This window comes from Tenrec ecaudatus, chromosome 15, assembly GCF_050624435.1.
Source record: "Tenrec ecaudatus isolate mTenEca1 chromosome 15, mTenEca1.hap1, whole genome shotgun sequence".
NCBI classification, from domain to species: Eukaryota; Metazoa; Chordata; class Mammalia; order Afrosoricida; family Tenrecidae; genus Tenrec; species Tenrec ecaudatus.
The window spans coordinates 70,639,214-70,646,446 of NC_134544.1; the positions used below are offsets into that span (position 1 = coordinate 70,639,214).

General features: G+C 41.8%; 1 non-coding gene and 1 pseudogene across 1 annotated transcript; one reads left to right on the forward strand and one right to left on the reverse strand.

Annotated features, from left to right (window-relative positions):
* The first annotated feature begins 1,074 nt into the window (after positions 1–1,074).
* LOC142428271 (U5 spliceosomal RNA) lies at positions 1,075–1,190 on the forward strand. The gene has a single exon (XR_012780198.1). It is a non-coding gene; the product is annotated as a U5 spliceosomal RNA (small nuclear RNA).
* Positions 1,191–5,805: 4,615 nt separating this feature from the next.
* On the reverse strand, positions 5,806–5,993 carry LOC142428226 (U1 spliceosomal RNA; annotated as a pseudogene).
* Between the last annotated feature and the right edge of the window lie 1,240 nt (positions 5,994–7,233).

A 7,233-nucleotide genomic window follows, 5' to 3' on the forward strand; every position in this document is an offset into this window, starting at 1 on the left:
AAGAGATCTAAAATTGATGGTGAGGAGGGTGTATAATCCCGAGTAGGGTTTTATGAAGAGCAATGTATCCAAGAGGAAATACTGAGAGCCAAATGGAAGGTGAGTATGATAGTGGGATAGAAGGAAGGTGAAAGGAAATAGAGGGAAGAAATAGGAGTCAAAAGCTATTTATAGAGGTATAGCTATGGGTCTATAGATATGTAAATATATTAATTTATAATGAAAGGGATAGAAGCCAATGAACATATATTTATATGAAAAGGTGTAAGATAGCAGATGGAATTTGGGCCTCGCTCACGGCCTCCCTTAACCCAAGAACACTTTGTTCTGATTACCTGGCTCTCTTTGATACTCACCTTCCCGACACAATTGCTGAAGACAAAATGGGTGCATAAGCAAATGTGGTGAAGAGAGCGGATGGTACCCAGCTATCAAAACATATAACGTCTGTAGTCTTAAAGGCTTCAAGTCAAACAAGCAGTCATCTAGCAGGGAAGCAAATGAGCCCACATGGAAGAAACACACCAGCCTGTGTGATCATGAGGTGTTGATGGGATCAGCCATCAGGTCTCAAAAGATCCAAAACAAACAATTATATTGATTTGAGAGAGGGGGGTTGGAGTGGAACCCAAATCCCATCTGTAGATAATTGGATACCACCCACACCCTCAGAAGTAGTATAAGGAAGGGATGATTCAACCCAGGTGCAGTATAGCACCGACAAATCACACATCATTCATCTAGTTCTTGAATACTCGCTCCCTACCCGCAAGGCCGTAACCCAGTTCTAACTTACAAATCTGGATAGACCAGAGAATACATATTGGTACAGCTAAGAGCGCTCGACACATGGACTTCAGGAAAGATAAACCCCTCAGGAACAATAATGAGAGTAGTGATGTAATGAGGCTAGGTGGATGATCAGGTAGGGGGAAGGGTAAAAAACGGGGGACCTATCATATGGCTGGATATATAGCCGCCCCACCTCCAAAGGGGATGATAACAGAAATGTGGGTGAAGGGAGACAACGGACAGTGTAAGATACAAATTAACAATAACAAAATATAATTGAGCATACTCTGGTTTCTCTTCAGATCGTATAAATCTTTTGCCTTTTACTAAAGATTTCCATGGAGAGGAACAATTCTGAGTCATAAACTAATTTTTTGAGGCCATGCACTTGCAAGGCTTACTAAAAAAATTGTATATATATATATATATATATATATATATATATATATATACTTGATCAAAGGATATAAATATACAATTGATCAAAGGAGATATATATATTTGATCAAAGAGGGAGAGAGGGGGAAAAAGAGGGTTTTATAAGAAGAGCTTTAGTAGAAAATGTTTTGGAAACCATGGCAACATATGCACAAATATGCTTGATACAATTGATGTATGGAATGTTAGAAGAGCTGTAAGAACTCTTCTGACATTCCATACATCAACTGTTCTTACAGTTAGAAGGGCTGTAAGAACAATAAAATAATTTATAAAAAATAAATAAATAAGGAAACTTCGCCAGAAGTGCCTTGACAGCTTAGTTATGTAGACTTGGAAGTTAGGAGAATAATTTTTAGAATCAGAATGCATTAGTTTTCAATCTCATACACGCTATTTATAAGTTATGTAAGCACATGCAAGATACTTAACTGCTCTGAAATTCATTTCATTAATGTATACAATGAGGATTAAAAGTTTGTAACATTTTTGGCAGTATTCAACAAAATTATGTATTGCAAATACAATAACAAAAATTATTTTTTAATTTTAAAAAATGATTTTATCAGGAGAGCAAAATGAGAGCCCATAGATTGGGGGAAAACATCTGTCATTGAATAAATTGCTGAATTTTATCAGTGCAATTGCCTTATACCCTAGAGGAAGATTGACAATGATTTTCTCTTTTGTTTCTTTGCTTTTTTGTTTCTTTCTGCTCTTTGTGTGTTTTTGTTGTTATTATTTGTTCGGGGTTTTGGTTTTATCATAACATGACCGCAAAAGTAAATCAGAGTTATTAAACCCATGGGCTAGCTGACAGACATCCTCAAACTACGGCCCGTGGGCCACATGCAGCCCGCCCAGGACATTTATCCAGCCCACCGGGTGTTTTTGCCCCATTTGTTTTACTTCAAAATAAGATATGTGCAGTGTGCATAGGAATTTGTTCATAGTTGGGTTTTTTTTAAAAAAAACTATAGTCCAGCTCTCCAACGGGTCTGAGGGACCTTGAACTGGCCCTCTGTTTAAAACGTTTGAGGACCCCTGGGCTAGCATATGGATTTTGGGCTCCTACTTAGTTCTTGCCCCAATCCAAGAATAGTTAGTTCTTAAAACATGGCCCTGCTCGATTCTCGCTTTCATGAAGAAATCACTGAATACTTCATGAAGACCACCCCCCAGGCTTTCTTGGGTCACCCCCGGACTCCACTAGCTTCACCTCACATTGGACACCTGCAAACACAGAGGCACCGTGATTAGATGGCACACATACAAACAAATGCACTCACAATTATACACACCGCAGCAGGGTGTACAACAATTACCATGTAAAATGGCCAGAATGAATGCCACGTTTGGTGTAAAATTCATTATGAGTCTTGTGGACTAGCTTCTGGGCAGAAATGGTAACACCAGAGACCCCAGAGACTGGGACTGTCCTCTGAGATCTCCCACATCAGGGGCTCAGACTGGTTTATCAGTGGCAGAGAGCTGCATTTTCATGTCCTCTGATATTTAGAAGCAGATGAGTAGAGAATATGGGCAAGAGTTCTCCCTCAGACTCAGAGAAGCACAAGCACTCTCAAGGGAAAACAGGGCTCTGAGACATGTACTTTATTGTTATATATGAGTTTGTAAGTAGTTTTCACTCTATAAGCTTTACATTACACACACCAACCTTTGTGGTGTGAGAGCTCACAATGAATCCTCTCTCGTCCCTCTTTTTTTTTTTTTAATTTTTATGACCCCAGTTCTACCTAACAAATCTAGCTAAACTGGAGAACACACATTGGTACAGATAAGAGCTCTTGACACAGGGAATTCAGGACAGATAAACCCCTTAGGAACAGTAATGGGAGTAGCAATATGAGGAGAGGGGAATGGTTGGGGAGGAGGGAGGGAGAGAAAGGAAGAACCCATCACAAGGTTGGCTGTATAGCTCTCCCCAACCCCCGAAGGAGATACATAACAGAAATGTTGGTGAAGGGAGACAAGAGACAGTGTAAGATATAAAATAATAAAAGCAATATATAATTGATCAAGAATTCAAGAGGATGGGATGGTGGGAGAGGGAGGGGAAAAAGAAGAGCTAATACCAAGAGTTCAAGAAGAAAATGTTTTGGAAATGATGATGGCAACATATGTACAAATATGCTTGATGCAATTGATATATGGAATGTTATAAGAGCTGTAAGAGCCCCCCAGTCAAATTATCTTTTAAACAAATAAATAAAATATCTATCTAATGCTTATGATCAAACTCACCCACTCTGCTATGCAGTCAGTACTCTAAAAAATGTGTTCACAGTTTAAAGGAGTCTTAATGATCACAAACCAAAATCATAGTTCCCCTTTCTGACTCTAAATTACACTGCCACTAAATTACATGAAGTTACACTTCAGGGGCTAACGAACCCAGGATGGGCAGGAACACCACAGGCTGCGGAGAAGGGTGAATGGCAGGTTGGCAGGTCAGGTTTGTGACTAGACAGGAAAATGAGTCCAAAATGGGCAGGTCAGATGGCAGGCCATTGGCTTAAGTCCAAAGAAGCAAAGGTTGCCAAGTTAGATCCAGCAAAAAGCCTCTCGTCCCTCTTAAGATGTAGATACCCATGATGATGGTGACCAGCGCCATCGTTTGTTTCTTGCATAGGAACATTATTGGTTTTCTTGCCATCCAAGAAATCCCTCCATTTTTGTGATATATACAGCTGTGGGCATGAGGTTGTTCAGAAAGCATGTAGAATTGCATCCTCTTTCTTCTGTCATGATCATGAAAACTGGATATTTATCACTCGAGGTCATCTTCTCAAAGAGTCAGTTTTTGTTTAATTGACTTACTGATGGTGTTCATTCTATTTCATTTACTTGAGATCTTATATTAATTATTTCCTGGCACCCCTACCCCTTCCCCTGTAAACCTGGGCGGTGGCACACTCATCTTTCTCTAATTCCATTAGATGCAAAATGAGGTCATTAACGTCAGTTTGATTTCGACACTATACAGGTGGTTGTTGCTACAAATAGCCCACAAGGTTCTCTTCGGTTGAATCCCACAGTTCTGTTGTGTTTTCATTTTTTGTTCAGTCCAGTACAGCCATCCAGGATATAAAATTCAATCAATACATATCATAACTATTAATAATACAAATACACAAAACTACTTTTGCACCAATCTTTGTCCATTTTACATGGTAATCATTGTAGACCCTTGCTGTGTGTGTTTAATATCGAGTACATTTGTTTTTGTATGTGTCCTCTAATCGTGGTGTTTCTGTGTTTGTAGGTGTCCAGTGTGAGCACCATCTGGGGGCGATCTGAGAAAGTCGTGGTGGTGGTGGGGTGTCTCGGAGACTCTCCTGTGCAGCGTCTGGATTCACCTTCAATAGTTGTGAAATGCATTGATCCCATCAGGCTCCAGTGAAGGGCCTGCAGTGGGTTGTATACATTAGTTATTCTGGTGGGACTACATTATACACAGACTGAGCAAAGCGTCAATTCACCATCTCCAGAGACAACTCTAAGAACACTCTCTTTCTGCAGATGATTAGAAAGAGCATGAATGTCGAGGAAATGATCATGCATTAATGTAAGAGACACAATGTGGGAAGTCAGTGAGAGCCCAGACACAAACCTCCTCTGCAGGGAAGAGACAGGACTCCAGGGGGCGCTCAGGACCCGAAGAGCGCAGGATCAGGCCAAGGAGCAGTTGTAGATGGTTTCAGTTTGGGGATTCTGCTCTGTCTCACTGTGTTCCTAGATAATCTCTCCATTTTTATTTACTGGTTTTGTAGTCTTCCCTGGTGTTTCCAAATTCAAAAGTGGTATTGTAAAAGTAGGAAATATTCTCACCTGCAGTAAAAGCGCCTGTGCCTTATGGAGGGAAAAAAGACCCGGACAGGTGCCCCCAGCACCAGAGTTTTGATAAAGCTCAAGGATAGATTTTATAATCAGACTCAGGGCCACTGAGGTTTCTACATGATGCAAATGATGAAGTGTACACACATGTCTGAAAGGTTGGTGGTTTAAACCCACCCAGTGATGTCTTAGGACACAGGATTCATGATCTGCTCTGTGTTGTTATGTGTCATCGAATTGCTTCTGGCCCATAGCCAATGTACAATTGAACCAAACACTGCCCGGTCCCGTGCCGTCGTCATAATTATTGCCAGGGTTGAGCCCACTGATGGAGCCATTGTGTCAATCAATCTTCTCAAGAACCTTGCTCTTTGCTGATCTGTCCAGACCCACACGATGAGGTCCAGACCCAAACTATGAGGGAGAGAGCAAGCAAGAGTGAGAGTGAGAGTGAGAATCTCATCATGGCCCACCAAACCCTGGGGACGACATCCCTGCTTGGAGCAGCCAATCCACACAGAGGACCGTGTGGCTGGCCCCACCAGGAGACATGGGATTCCTTCGCTGAACCCTAGTGCTACTGGGGACAGCACTGGAGACACTGTGCAGAAAGTGTGCCCAGTTTGCCCCAGACACCGCGGGGTGAAATCAAAGGAAGTGCAACAGGGCAGCAAAGTAACCAAGTCCCCAAGGAATCCTGAAAATAGACTTCTGACTTGGGGGACAGGGCTTGGCACCTCATCAGACCTGATCTGCAGTCCCCCACTACCACAAATGATGCAGTCTATTTTCCCACATTTGGGGAAATCGCAGAGGTCACCACATCCGGAATGCAATGGATGAATAAACCTCGCCCTGGGAAAACCACCTTCGTGATCATGGTATCTCCCCTGCCAGGTAAGTATTCGTTTTGCTTTGTTTATTTTTGCTTTTCTTTTGCCCTATGTCTCTATATAAAATAAGCAGGATGAACAATCCCAAAGAGAAAACAATGTAACCAGCAGTGGGAGCTGTGTTGGGGGACAGGGCAGAGGAAGTGGTGGAGAGGGGGAATGGGGAGCCAACAAACTCACAGATCAGGGAACAGGAGGGTGTATAATGCCTGTCAAGTGCAATGTATCCGAGAGGAATTACCAAGAGTCAAATGGTGGGTGAGCATGATTGTGGGATAGGAGGAAGGTGAAAGGAAGTAGAGGAAAGAAATTGGAGGCAAAAGCTATTTACAGAAGTATCACTATAGGCATGTATATATGTAAATATATTAATGTTTAATGAAAGGGATAGAGACCAATGTACATGTATTTATATGTTAAATATTAAGATATCAGACAGACTTTGGGTCTCTACTCAAGGCCTCCCTTAACACAAGAACACTTTGTTCTGATAACCTGGTACTCTGATACTCACCTTCCCAACACGATTGCTGAAGACAAAATGGGTGTATAAGCAAATGTGGTGGAGATAGTGAATGGTGCCCAGCTATCAAAAGATACAACATTTGGGGTCTTAAAAGCTTAAAGTCAAACAAACAGCCATCTAGCAGGGAAGCAAATAAGCCTACATGGAAGAAGCACACTACCCTGTGTGATCACGAGATGTCAATGAGAACAGGTATCAGGTATCAAAAGATTAAAACAAACAACTATATCGATGCAAACAAGAGGGGTTGGAGTGGAGACCCAAAGCCCATCTGTAGACAATTGGATATCAATTGCATATCTCCCCACAGAAGGGTTATAAGGAAGGAATGGTTCCAGGTGTAGTATATCACAGATGAATCACACAGCATTCCTCTAGTTCCTTAATGCTTCCTCCCCCTGGACTACCATGACCCAGTTCTACCTTACAAATCTGACTAGACCAGAGAACACACGTTGGTACAGATAAGAGCTCTGGGCACATGGAATTAAGGACAGATAAACCCCTCAGGAACAGTAGTGGGAGTAGCTACATCATGAGAGTAGGGGGATGGCCCGGGACGGCGGGAAAAGGGGGAACTCATCACAAGGTTGGATATATAGCACCCCCTCCTAAGGGGACGAATAACAGAAATGTGGGTGAAGAGACACAAAGGACATTGTACGATACAAAATAATAACAAAAATGATTGATAAATGATTCATGAGGAAGGGAGGATGGAGAAGG